This window comes from Drosophila subpulchrella, unplaced genomic scaffold (genome assembly GCF_014743375.2).
Source record: "Drosophila subpulchrella strain 33 F10 #4 breed RU33 unplaced genomic scaffold, RU_Dsub_v1.1 Primary Assembly Seq70, whole genome shotgun sequence".
NCBI lineage: Eukaryota > Metazoa > Arthropoda > Insecta > Diptera > Drosophilidae > Drosophila > Drosophila subpulchrella.
Window position 1 is genome coordinate 651417 of NW_023665706.1, and position 9729 is coordinate 661145.

Consider the following 9729-nt stretch of genomic DNA (forward strand, 5'->3'; position numbering starts at 1 on the left):
CCATCGGAAATACGGAAAAATCGGACATGAAAATGGGTTAAAGTTTTGACCCTCGTATAAAAGAAATATTTGAATGTAGATTATTCGAGAAATCAACCACAAACTCATAGAGGTATGCCACTTCGAAATCGGGTTCCAATTACCAAGTTATGGAATTTAGAAGTCTAGTTTTGGGTTCCCATTCTGGGACCCATCGGAAATACGGAAAAATCGGACATGAAAATGGGTTAAAGTTTTGACCCTCGTATAAAAGAAATATTTGAATGTAGATTATTCGAGAATTCAACCACAAACTCATAGAGGTATGCCACTTCGAAATCGGGTTCCAATTACCAAGTTATGGAATTTAGAAGTCTAGTTTTGGGTTCCCATTCTGGGACCCATCGGAAATACGGAAAAATCGGACATGAAAATGGGTTAAAGTTTTGACCCTCGTATAAAAGAAATATTTGAATGTAGATTATTAGAGAATTCAACCACAAACTCATAGAGGTATGCCACTTCGAAATCGGGTTCCAATTACCAAAGTTATGGAAATTAGAAGTCTAGTTTTGGGTTCCCAGTCTGGGAGCCATCGGAAATACGGAAAAATAGGACATGAAAATTAGTTAAAATTTTTACCTCGTATATAAGAAATATTTGAATGTAAATTATTAGAGAATTCAACCACAAACTCATAGAGGTATGCCACTTCGAAATCGGGGTTCAATTACCAAAGTTATGGAATTTAAAAGTCAAGTTTTGGGTTCCCATTTTGGGAGCCATTGGAATTACGGAAAAATCGGACATGAAAATGGGTTAAAGTTTTAACCCTCGTATAAAAGAAATATTTGAATGTAGATTATTAGAGAATTCAACCACAAACTCATAGAATCGGGTTCCAATTACCAAAGTTATGGAATTTAGAAGTCTAGTTTTGGGTTCCCATTCAGGGAGCCATTGGAAATTCGGAAAAATCGGACATGAAAATGGGTTAGAATTTTGACCCTCGTATAAAAGAAATATTTGAATGTTGATTATTAAAGAATTCAACCACATACTCATAGAGGTATGCCACTTCGAAATCGGGTTCCAATTACCAAGTTATGGAATTTAGAAGTCTAGTTTTGGGTTCCCATTCTGGGAGCCATCTAGTTTTGGGTTCCCAGTCTGGGAGCCATCGGAAATACGGAAAAATAGGACATGAAAATGGGTTAAAATTTTGACCCTCGTATAAAAGAAATATTTGAGTGTAGATTATTAGAGAATTCAACCACAAACTCATAGAGGTATGCCACTTCGAAATCGGGTTCCAATTACCAAAGTTATGGAATTTAGAAGTCTAGTTTATGGTTCCCATTCTGGGAGCCATCGGAAATACGGAAAAATCGGACATGAAAATGGGTTAAAATTTTGACCGTCGTATAAAAGAAATATTTGAAAGTAGATTATTAGAGAATTCAACCACAAACTCATAGAGGTATGCCACTTCGAAATCGGGATCCAATTATCAAAGTTATGGAATTTAGAAGTCTAGTTTTGGGTTCCCATTCTGGGAGCCATTGGAATTACGGAAAATCTGACATGAAAATGGGTTAAAATTTTGACCTTCGTATAAGAGATATCTTTGAATGTAGATTATTAGAAAATTCAACCACAAACTCATAGAGGTATGCCACTTCGAAATCGGGATCCAATTACCAAAGTTATGGAATTTATAAGTCTAGTTTTGGGTTCCCATTTTGGGAGCCATTGGAATTACGGAAAAATCGGACATGAAAATGGGTTAAAATTTTGACCCTCGTATAAAAGAAATATTTGAGTGTAGATTATTAGAGAATTCAACCACAAACTCATAGAGGTATGCCACTTCGAAATCGGGTTCCAATTACCAAAGTTATGGAATTTAGAAGTCTAGTTTTGGGTTCCCATTCTGGGAACCATCGGAAATACGAAAAAATCGGACATGAAAATGGGTTAAAGTTTTGACCCTCGTATAAAAGAAATATTTGAATGTAGATTATTAGAGAATTCAACCACAAACTCATAGAGGTATGCCACTTCGAAATCGGGTTCCAATTACCAAAGTTAAGGAATTTAGAAGTCTAGTTTATGGTTCCCATTCTGGGATCCATCGGAAATACGGAAAAATCGGACATGAAAATGGGTTACAATTTTGACCGTCGTATAAAAGAAATATTTGAAAGTAGATTATTAGAGAATTCAACCACAAACTCATAGAGGTATGCCACTTCGAAATCGGGATACAATTACCAAACTAATGGAATTTAGAAGTCTAGTTTTGGGTTCCCATTCTGGGAACCATCGGAAACTCGAAAAAATCGGACATGAAAATGAGTTAAAGTTTTGACCCTCGTATAAAAGAAATATTTGAATGTAGATTATAAGAGAATTCAACCACAAACTCATAGAGGTATGCCACTTCGAAATCGGGATCCAATTACCAAAGTTATATAATTTAGAAGTCTAGTTTTGGGTTCCCATTCTGGGAGCCATTGGAAATACGGAAAAATCGGACATGAAAATGAGTTAAAATTTTGACCCTCGTATAAAATAAATATTTGAATGTAGATTATTAGAGAATTCAACCACAAACTCATAGAGGTATGCCACTTCAAAATCGGGGTCCAATTACCAAAGTTATGGAATTTAAAAGTCAAGTTTTGGGTTCTCATTCTGGGAGCCATCGGAAATACGCAAAAATCGGACATGAAAATGGGTTAAAGTTTTGACCCTCGTATAAAAGAAATATTTGAATGTAGATTATTAGAGAATTCAACCACAAACTCATAGAGGTATGCCACTTCGAAATCGGGTTCCAATTACCAAAGTTATGGAAATTAGAAGTCTAGTTTTGGGTTCCCATTCTGGGAGCCATCGGAAATACGAAAAAATAGGACATGAAAATGAGTTAAAATTTTTACCCTCGTATAAAAGAAATATTTGAATGTAAATTATTAGAGAATTCAACCACAAACTCATAGAGGTATGCCACTTCGAAATCGGGCTTCAATTACCAAAGTTATGGAATTTAAAAGTCAAGTTTTGGGTTCCCATTTTGGGAACCATTGGACAAAAATTCAAATTTTTCATAGAAAGTAAACCTATTTTAATAATACAATTTGAATAGTATATACCTTGACTAAAATGAATCAAAAGATTTTAATTGTTTTGAAGCATCCCTGAAGTTTTGGCAGCCCTTCAAAGTCAGATGATTGATTGAATGCGTGCGAAACTAAAAAGCGCGGGAAAGATTTTGTTTACTTTCGAGCGTGCAAAAATTGTTGTGGTTCAAGCAATTTTCACTAAAATTATGGAAAAGAAAGACAAAGGTATGTAAAATATTTGTATTAAAAAAGACTTTGTTCATGTTGGATAATGTGTTCTTTGTGAGGGTTTATTGGTGTTGTAAAAAGGAAGAAAAATGCTAACCTGCTAGCCGGTCTGTTGTGGATTATAACAAATTTTGTGCCGACTTGTACCAAAAACTAACTATGTGTCATTAAAGTGCAAAGTGTATATAAACTATTTTTTGTAAGCTTTTTTGCTCCATTTTGCACCGATATGTATAAATCCCACATATTGTAGGGAGTCTTCATGGAAAATGTATATACCCTCACCAAAATTTAAGCCAAGATATGAAGCATTAAAATATGGCATAAGTCCTCTACATGGTTGGACTCGATTTTTTGAAATCGCTCTTAAAATTGCATACAGACTGAAACTTAAAAAATGGCAAGTGAGAGATGAAAATGGAAAAAAAGAAATGGCGAAACAAAAAAGATGATTTAAAAGCAGATGTGGAATGCTATCGCATTACATGATGATAAGCCTAAGCAGAATGACAATGGAAATACCAACGACGGCAATACAGCAAGGTGGGCGTTTGCACAACCTGAGCTACTAGCTGAAATCTTAGATCTTGATGAATTTCTCATTGCATATCTTAACAATATTTTAATTGCTATTTCCCGCCACCTACCAAATGATCACAAAAAATTTAAAAAATATTGTCAGAAAACCATATCACTATATATGTCCTTGTATCCATGGTTTCTAATGTCGGCAACAGTCAATAAAGTGTTAATGCACGGCTACCAAATAATAGAAGCATCAATCCTTCCATTAGGTGTTCTCATTTATTTATATTTAAATATATATTTTTAATATTAAGTTATACAAATTCTAAGCCAGTTAAGATGATGGAAAAAATGATATTAGTTAGAGAAGTATGGAAATATCTTAAATATGAAATACAGGAACACATCTATGTTGTAACAAAATGTATGTATAAGTAACAAAATTTTAACTATAACTCATTTAATTTATGATAGAAAACGTAAACTGCTTTTTATACCCTTGCAGAGGGTATATTGATTTCAGTCAGAAGTTTGCAACGCAGTGAAGGAGACGTTTCCGACCCCATAAAGTATATATATTCATGATCAGCATGACTAGACGAGTCGATCTAGCCATGTCCGTCTGTACGTCTGTCCGTCCGTTTCTACGCAAACTAGTCTCTCAGTTTTTAAGCTATCGGAAACTTTCCCAAAAGTCTTATATCTTTTGCAGGTAGTATATAAGTCGGAACCAGCCGGATCGGACAACTATATCTTATAGCTCCCAAAGGAATAATAGGTTTTGAGATGTAAGGCTTCATATCAAAGTTAAGGATAAATTTATTATGGGACCCTAGAAACAATCCATACCTGCATAGGTCGAAAGAATTCGAAAAAATGAATTACAATACACTTGTTTAAGTGAATGAAATAACTATATTATTCTATAACCTGTCAGAATGAATCAAAACTGTTTATAAAAACAGCTTTCAAACAGATTTTAAACAGCTAGTGAACAACTGGTAGACAACTTTCAATCAACTAGATAACTCCTTGTGACCAGCTAATAACAACGTGAATCAGCGACACCAAGTCCAAACAGCTCTACCACAATCATGAATCAGGAAAACCAGATGAGCACTGTAATTTAAGAGATTATTAAACTTATCTTAGGCAAGTATGCCTTTGAAACATGATCTAATGGCAATATATTATTATTATTATATGATTTTGCTTTAAAATATTTTACATCTACATCCACAACCAGAAATGCGTACATATGCGTTTGGAATGAGGTTGGTAAGAGTTCACCGAAATGGAGCCAGAAAATTAATTATATGCAAATATATTTAATTATATGTATAATGAAACATGATCACAATAATAAAATAAATGAAACAAGGAAGAACGCTGTAGTCGATTGCCTCGACTATCAGATACCCGTTACTTAGCTAAAGGGACCAAAGGGAAATGGAGATAAGCAAGCAGCAAAGCGAGATTGAAATGCGCCACCTACCGGCGGTAGACACATTAAAGCGTTATGGGCTTTAGGGTGGGCGTGGCAATTTTTTTTAATCAATCGATAGGTATTGACGAGACCAATACAGTTCAGTTAAAATTTTTATTCTAGCATCAAAACTGTAGGAGCCACAGTTTTGGGCGGTTTGTGGGCGTAAGAGTGGGCGTGGCACTCTACTGAAACAAACTTGCGCTGCGTAAGAAGCTCAGGAATCGCCAAATCTCAACAGCCTAGCTCTCATAGTTTCCAAGATCTCAGCGTTCATCCGGACAGACAGACAGAGGGACAGACGGACAGACGGACATGGCTAGATCGACTCGGCTAGTGATCCTGATCAAGAATATATATACTTTATGGGGTCGGAAACGCTTCCTTCTACCTGTTACATACTTTCCGACGAATCTAGTATACCCTTTTACTCTACGAGTAACGGGTATAAAAATATATTAATACACAAAATATGCTTCTGAGTTTTTAATTGTAATTAAAACTACAGATACGGAGAATGGAAAATATTACCTTGATTAAGGTATGTCAACTACTTGGGAGATTCTACACCGCCCTGATTTTATCCTGTATCAATGGTCTTGAGATGTATGCTCTTATCAGTGATCGTGCACCTTGGGACTCGGGTATGTGACTTTTTTTCTTTGGTAAGTGAAGTTTATGGTCCGGGTAGGTCTTGTGTGCGTCCCTATTATTGGTGATAAGCTTATTACTCACTTGTGGAAAGAAGAGAATCTTTCACATAACAACACCTGTTTAATATTAATTGCTCATAATGAGGAAAAGAGCACGTGATTAAATGTGGGAAAAGTGTGCGACCTTTACTTAGGTACACAACAACACCTGCTGAATATTAATTGCTTTTAATGAGGAAAAAGGTCACGTGATCAGTATAGCTTAACTATTCGGGCAACGGTACGACGTAACTAGAGTATTCCTAGCAACAGCCGACCGAGTCTACACTCAACTTAGCCGTGTATTTGTCTTAAAGGACCTCAGCTACCTATGTCTCACTTAAGAGACTTTTGCTGTCCCGAACGTCTCAACGTAGCGATCTTGCTCCCTGCTGACTTTCCCGACTGAATCTCCTCGTTGTTCACTCACGTTCTGATTCTCGATAACTGGACAAGCTTTCAGCGCTGGGCCCGCCTATATAGACCTCCTGGTGCCGTTAATCTCCGGTCTCCCCTTTTCGCCCTCTGCGCACGGCACCACACCAGGGCTTAAGGACCGCGGTTTTTCCGTTCAACCTTTCGCCCTGCGTACGCCACCACACTAGAGTCCAAAGTGTAGCTATGTACCGTTCTTTCCCTCGCTCACGGCAAGCAGGCGCATTATGGGGAAAAGTTTTGTTTTTTTTATTGCACACTGTATTTGTTGTGTCCATCTTGAGCTCTTATTACGCAGTGAAGGAGACGCTTCCGACCCCATAAAGTATATATATTCATGATCAGCATCACCAGACGAGTCGATCTAGCCATGTCCGTCTGTCCGTCCGTTTCTACGCAAACTAGTCTCTCAGTTTTAAAGCTATCGGGCTAAAACTTTTTCAAAAGTCTTCTTTCTTTCGTAGGTAGTATATAAGTCGGAACCAGCCGGATCGGACAATTATATCTTATAGCTACCATAGGAATAACCGGAAAAAAAAATTATAAAAATTATGTCTGTGGTGTTTATAACCGTTACTCGTAGAGTAAAAGGGTATTCTAGATTCGTCGGAAAGTATGTAAAAGGCAGAACGAAGCGTTTTCGACCTCATAAAGTATATATAGTCTTGATCAGGGTCACTAGCCGATTCGATCTAGCCTTGTCCGTATGTCCATCTGTCCGTCTGTCCGTATGAACGCTGAGATCTCGGAAACTACCTCAGGGAAAGAAGTATATGTTTATTGAAATTATTTAAATAAAAACAAGGAAGAACGCTAAAGTCGAGTACCTCGACTATCAGATACCCGTTACTCAGCTTAAGGGACCAAAGGGAAATGGAGATATGCAAGCAGCAAAGCGAGATTGAAATGCGCCACCTAACGGCGGTAGATAGATTTAAGCGTTATGGTCGTTAGAATGGGCGTGGCAAATTTTTTTTCTAATCAATCGATAGGTATTGACGAGACCAATACATTTCAGTTAAAATTTGTATCTAGCATGAAAGTTGTGGGCGCCACAGGTTTAGGCGGCTTGTGGGCGTTAGAGTGGGCGTGGCATATTCGCATAACAAACTTGCGCTGCGAACAAGGCTACGGAATCTAAATCTGAGATCCTAATTCTCTATCTTTAATAGTTTCCGAGATCCGGGGCGGCTTGTGGGCGATAAAGTAGGCCTTGCAAACTTTTTTTTGGGTCAATCGATAGGTATTGATGAGAACAATACATTTCAGTTAAAATGTTTTCTCTAGCATCAAAACTGTAGGAGCCAAAGTTTTGGGCTGTTTGTGGGCGTTAGAGTGGGCGTGGCACTCTGCTGAAACAAACTTGCGCTGCTTAAGAAGCTCAGAAATCTTCACTCGAAAACGTTTAGACTAACTTAAAATTAAATAAAGAACTTTAAGAACTTTATATGTCCATACTGCACGAAAATTCGAAATACAAGTTTAAAATTTTTTGAACAATTTTTAATATACTTCATAATAATTTATATGTTTTTCTTTCTTAATAAAATTTGATTAAGCCGGTTGGGCATTGAAGTTGCCAAGTTTTGCAGAGTTGTCTTATTAATTTGATCCCAGTCCTTGATTAAAGCCTTTTTGAGGTCAATAACTGTGTCGAATTGTCGGCCATTCTTGTAAACCTTATAAGAAAGTATTTCCCTAAAATCTTCTATTGGGCTTAGGTCCGGGCTGATCGCTGGCCATTACAACAGAGGTATTTTTCTAGCTGCCTGAAAGTCTTTAGTTTTACTAGCTGTGTGAATTGGCGCGAAGTCTCGCTGAAATATCCACTCATCCCCATAAATGTCTCAAGCAAATTCGATGAGCACTGTTTCTAGTAACTTTATATAAATTTCTGCATTTGTTTGGAGACTTCCCGGCATACCCAAGTCCGGCCCAAACCATTAATGATCCTCCACCGTGGTTTCGTTTATGGCAGACCTGTCGTGGCTCCCTTTTGTCGCGCTAGTACCTTTGACAGGAGTCAGGACCGTCTAAATTAAATTTTTTTTCGTCCGAAAATATAACTTTTTTAAACTCCTCCGACCAAAATTTGTATTGCTCAGAAAATTGTAGACGAGCGGTTATGTGACGCCTTAATAGCCTTGGTACAGCGTCGCGTAAACCATATGTTACCATTTCGTTCTCGTTCAAAATTTGGTTTATATGCCTTTTGAATACGTCAAGATGCAGTTGACCTTTGATCTCCATGCAAGACTTTTTGTCTTGAACAGCTAAGCGCCGAATTTCGATTTCAGTGGGCCTGCCGCTTCGCTTTTATTTTTCCATAACTTTCCGGATTTGTAAGGAAGTTACTTATTGTACTCCTGTGCCTATTTAATCTGGCAGCAATATAAGAAATGGTCGGGCCAGATTCAGCCAGTCCTTTGATCATGCCGCAATCTTCCTCTGACAAATGTGAACCACGTGGCATCCTACCGTAAAATCAAACTTTTTTTTAATTATTTTATTCTACAAGGATAAACAGTCTATTTTACTTACGTTCCACTGATCTTAGCTTACTCGCTATCAATAACATACTAATCTCAATTTGCACATATACATACTCATTTCTTATACAAAACACAAGTTTCAGCAGTATGTTATTAAAAACGGTACAACGAATGAAGCCCAAAGAGGACCATTGAATTAGAAGATGTTCATAAAAGGTAAGAATACAAAACTGCGTACTTACAAAAACTGTACCGTAAACTTTAGAAAAAATAAAAGCAAATTAAAAAGTGCACATATACTTCTTTCCCTGAGGTGTAAGAGCTAGGCTAGGAAAATAATATGAAACAAATTATAGCTTCGGTGTTTTTTGACATATTATTTTATACTATTGTCAATATCATTTTTTGTATTTTTTAGACTTTCGAATTACATTTAATAATTATAACTGCAAGGGTATACAAACTTGGGCTTGCCGAAGTTAACTTCCTTTCTTGTTAAAGACTGCTTTATTCAATGTGCCACTTACAGAGTTTCTAGATTTCCTAATTGTTAACAGTGCAAGTGTATAGAATAAAGGAATACAAAAACAGATGTGAGCTACAAAATTGATAATATGTAACACATCTCCTCCGTTAATTAAAAACTATTAGGATATTTGGCTTTTCTAAAATCCTTGGCTTTGAAACGATCCACTTTCTGGCGAACATGACTGCTTTGGCGCACAGGATGACGGTCGTGCTGGTTGAGTTTGCCTCGGTTGCTG

General features: G+C 36.9%; 1 long non-coding RNA gene across 1 annotated transcript; it reads left to right on the plus strand.

Annotated features, from left to right (window-relative positions):
• Window positions 1–3196: 3196 nt before the first annotated feature.
• On the plus strand, window positions 3197–3990 carry LOC119562597. Its single transcript, XR_005221899.1, has 3 exons — window positions 3197–3332; window positions 3395–3534; window positions 3589–3990. It is a non-coding gene; the product is annotated as an uncharacterized LOC119562597 (long non-coding RNA).
• Window positions 3991–9729: the final 5739 nt, after the last annotated feature.